General features: G+C 39.9%; 1 non-coding gene across 1 annotated transcript; it reads left to right on the top strand.

The window, feature by feature from the left end:
- Positions 1-746: 746 nt before the first annotated feature.
- Positions 747-853, top strand: LOC120070394. Its single transcript, XR_005479889.1, has one exon. It is a non-coding gene; the product is annotated as a small nucleolar RNA R71 (small nucleolar RNA).
- Positions 854-4,541: the final 3,688 nt, after the last annotated feature.

Below are 4,541 nucleotides of genomic sequence, written 5' to 3'. Positions count from 1 at the left end.
TTGAAGCACCATTTCATTTTTCTCTATGTATTGCTTCAATAGGCTCTCCAAAGAAAAGGATTGTGGTGGTTGTGAGCTACTTGTTTGATTGCTCGTTTGACCGTTGTTGCATGGGAAGAATCCTGGTGGCCCTTCCTTCTGCGCCACGGGTTGGAAATTTTGTTGCTGATTCTTCCAAGCAAAATTAGGGTGGTTTCTTCACCCGGGGTTGTAGGTATTCGAAAAGGGATTATTTTTTACAAAGTATACAGATTGTGGATTTTGTGGGCAATCTTCCATCGCATGCCCATCACCATAAGTCGCACACCTTGCGATGTTTTGATCGATTGCGTTGATTTTCCCATTTTACGGTGTTGAGCTGCTGATCGCAATTCCTTTGATTAAATTCATCATTGCAGTCATCTGGTTTTGTAGTGAAGCAATAGCACCATTATTTGTGTCATTGTCTTTGAGCCTGAATCTCTAATCACTCTCTGTCCAATCTTCATGGTTCTTAGAGATGTGATCCAAGATATTCTTCACCTTGTCATACGTTTTATCAAGCAGACCACCAGTGGCTACTGCATTGGCAACAGTCTGCGAAGCGAGATTCAAACCATGATAAAAAATCTCCATTTGCAGGCAGTCTGGTAAGCCATTATGTGGANTGTCATACGTTTTATCAAGCAGACCACCAGTGGCTACTGCATTGGCAACAGTCTGCGAAGCGAGATTCAAACCATGATAAAAAATTTCCATCGTCTGGCAATCCATTGTGTGGACAATCCCTGACCAACCTCTTAAACCTCACCCAGGTATCACTGAGCGATTCGTCCATGTTTTGTTCAAAATTTGTAATCAGTTTCCTTCGTCTGGCATTCTCAGTAGGTGGAAAGTATTTCTTCATAAACTTCTCCACGACCTATTCCCAAGAAGTGATCTCTCCCGGCTCGAGAGAATATGCCCATTTCCTAGCCTGATCATAGAAAGAAAATGGGAACAAAGTTAGTCGAACTTCTTCAGCAGAGATATTTCGGGAACACAAAAGTATTGCAGATTTCAATAAAGCTTCGAAGGTGGGCGTGCAGATCCTCGCCACACCTTCCTTTGAAATGTCCTACAGTCTGGATCATCTGCAGCATCACCGGTTCATTTCGAATCTGCTTCCGTCGAGGGCAAGCCTCATGATTCTCAGAGAGAAATCGTAGAGGTTTGGCGATGCATAGTCCCTGATGGGTCTATTGTGATCGTTTGCCAACAAGAATGGATTCGCCATGACATTATTATCATTTGGTGCTCCGTTTCCAGGCTGCTCCGCCATCTCTTCTTTATCTGATTATGGTTGCTGTTGGCGGTCTCTCAATCTCCTTCTAAATGTTCTCTCAATCTCCGGGTCATAATTCGCTAAAGATGGAGAGTCTGCAAAGAAATTAGAAAAATTACCGTTAGCACTCTATTTTGTCGAAGTCCCCAGAAACGGCGCCAAAAAACTTGATGCTCAATTTTATAAAGTGGAAATGTGGATGATATGAATTGATGAAATTGCGTTTTGCACTCAAGTTTCCTCAACGAAATCCAAGTGTAAATTTCTCTGAGTTTCCTGATAAGTCCAGGGTCGAACACCGGGACTTATGAAAACAGATTGCGTTGGTAATTTTTAGGAAAAATTTGCGATAACCAAATAAATAAATTGTTGGTTTCTTGTTGATTGCATTAATGAGAAAATAACAAAATGCGACGGATTTGAGAAAAGTCAATTGTGTGATAGATGTACTGAGTATGCGATGAATGGGTTGAGAAGATCTTTAGCTAGCGTTACTTGGGAATGCGTCAGACTATGCGATCATGCTACCACCATGCACAATAAGTCATTTTCCAATGCAAATGCGATGCTCCTAAGTCTAGGACACATGTTTTGAATGCAAAAGTGTCCCTAGAGCTTACCCCTAAGTCTCTACTCTTGTTCTATGCGATGATGCAAAATGCATAAAAGCAAGGTGACCGCATACAATCGTATCCTATCTCTAGGATGCATGTAATGCATTGATAACAAATAGTGCTCATTCCTAAGCTTCTATCTATTGATTATGCGTTCTAATCTGACTCTCCTAAGCCTAGATTCTAACCTGACCTTCCCAAGTCTAGATCTTGTCCTTAGACTACCATCTCGAGTATCTCTAATGGACGACTGAAGCATACATAATACAAAATATTCGCATAGCATGAAGATTCCCTAGTTGTGCTAGCTAAATGCTTTTCAACCCATTCAACTAATTTAGATACTTGTTGGACAAAGGATTGAGCTATACAGTGATGCACACACGAGACACAAGTCCATGGATATGCACTAATGACCTGACTTGACTCAATTCCTACGATACTACTTCTAGATATATGTTATTAATGGATGCTCTTGTAGTATGTTGTGCATTGTCACAAGTTTCTTTATGTGGAACCAAGTATAATTCCACCGCAAGTTCCTCGGTGTGATTCGATGTCGAACACAGGGACTGTTTGAGGTTATTGCGTTATGTTTATGATACATGCGACCAGGTTTTTCAATTTAATAAAAGTATTTATGTACAAGTATATAAAGTTGCGATAAAGTAAAGGAAAGCAGTAAAAATGCGATAATAAAATAAAATGCAGTAAACCTAAGCTAAGATGGTACAATATACAGGCGGCATGATACAAAATACTGAAGGCAAGGCTGGCTGTGAAGATTATACACAAATCATGTGATGTGATGGCAAGTCTTATGTACGAAGCAGAAACAGAAAAGATAATTAATACAAACACTGCAAGTTTCCTAATTGCACTAAAGGCATAAGTACGGTTCCACTTTTCTCTTGACGTACACCTCTCGGTGATTGGCCGTGCTTCTGCATCTCTGTGGTAAAATAGGGACAAACGTAGTGAACGCAAGGTTGCTTCCATCTCTAGACGTGCTTCTTGCTTTAGTTAACGCATTCTTTTAACCTTCTCTTGACAGATCAGAATGGCATCTTCACTTCAGCTCCCACAGATGAAGATGTCGTCTAGCATGCTTTAGCTAAATGTTCTTATTTCTTTAGCACAGAGTAAGTTACTTGTTTAATTTATATTAATTACCAAGGGATTAAGAAGACTTTATGAAGAAAACGACAAACGGAGGGACGAAAATAGACAGAGAAGTGGTAATGAAAACAATCGAGACATTCAATATATTTATTTAGCGTCTGATACATGGTATGTGAATGAAGAGATAAAGAAGATGAGATACAATGATGAAAAGAGATAGAAACAAATACAAAAAAGTGCCAACATCTCGGCATTGATTTGGATAGAGATTCGCTTGCCAGAATGGATGGATCGTGTGGAAGGATGAGCTTCCCTCTTAGGCTTGCTCAACCGGTAGCAGGGATCTGAGTATAGAGCTTCGCGGTGGGGATTTGGAAGATTAACACTAAGACTCACCTCTCGGCCTTATCTCTTCTTCTTCCTGGATTTCTTTAGTTTAACACTCAGCTCAACCTTTTTCTCAATATAATAGTAGCAATTAGCCCCGTATCCAGTAGTCTCTTTTTCTGTGAATTCAATGGGGTATTTATAGGTGAAGATATTTGACTCCAGCCTTGTGGTCCCCACTTGTTGTTATGGATATTTCGAAGATGAAGGGATATTATTCTTTCTGTTATGCAATCAGATCATCAAATCTGCATAACCGTTAGGCATACACGTGGCACAATCCTCCGCATTTGCGTTGCTCAGCTACATTTTTCGATCGAGTGTTCGCATGCGGTGTTGTTTTTATTACCGCATGCAGTTGAAAGTCAACTTTGGATCGACTGTCATATTGCACCATCATTGTGTTAATCGTCTTTTCATTGTTGATTGATGGGCGCAATGTGACAGATATGCGTTGGTCAGTTTGTCTTGAGCCTTAATCGCAAGCGGTGACTTGGTTTCCTGCAAAAAAGAGTAAAAATATCATCTTCTACCATATTGACAATGTTAATGGATGTAATTGCGATAATTCAGAATTATTGTCCTTTTAAACTAATTTTCATACAATTGGCGCATATTTATTCTATTTCGGCCGCAATATCTAGATAAGGTAGTATAAATAACTTGTATTTCTACAAGTTATCACTACTCATGTGTAAATAACAGAGAGTGAATAAATATAGAGAAATAGATTCCATTTCGATGAATGAGTGGAGTACAAAATGAAAATGGAAGTTAAAAGTAGAGAGCCTGATAGCAATTCCTTGCTGACCGAGGCTTTTACACTGTAATCTCTATTCGATTCTAAAGATGTTCCCGTTTCCATAGGCGTTGGCCCTCTCTCTATCCTTGAAGCTTCCCGCACTCTCCCAAGCTTACCGGAACAATCTATTGGTACAACCTTCCCTCTCGCATTCGCCTTAAAACGAAAGAAAACTATGAACAAGGGCGTGCAAAATTGTGGAACAAAGAATAGTGAATTGGTGAACCACTTTTTCGAAGGATGCCTCCAGTATTTATAGAACATCTAAGGTGAACGGTGGCTTCTCTCTCATGATTATACAGATGGGACGGCT

The sequence above is a fragment of the Benincasa hispida genome, chromosome 1, assembly GCF_009727055.1.
Source record: "Benincasa hispida cultivar B227 chromosome 1, ASM972705v1, whole genome shotgun sequence".
In the NCBI taxonomy this organism is placed as follows: Eukaryota; Viridiplantae; Streptophyta; class Magnoliopsida; order Cucurbitales; family Cucurbitaceae; genus Benincasa; species Benincasa hispida.
The sequence above is the reverse complement of the archived record's forward strand: the minus strand, read 5'-3'. Positions and strand labels throughout refer to the sequence as shown.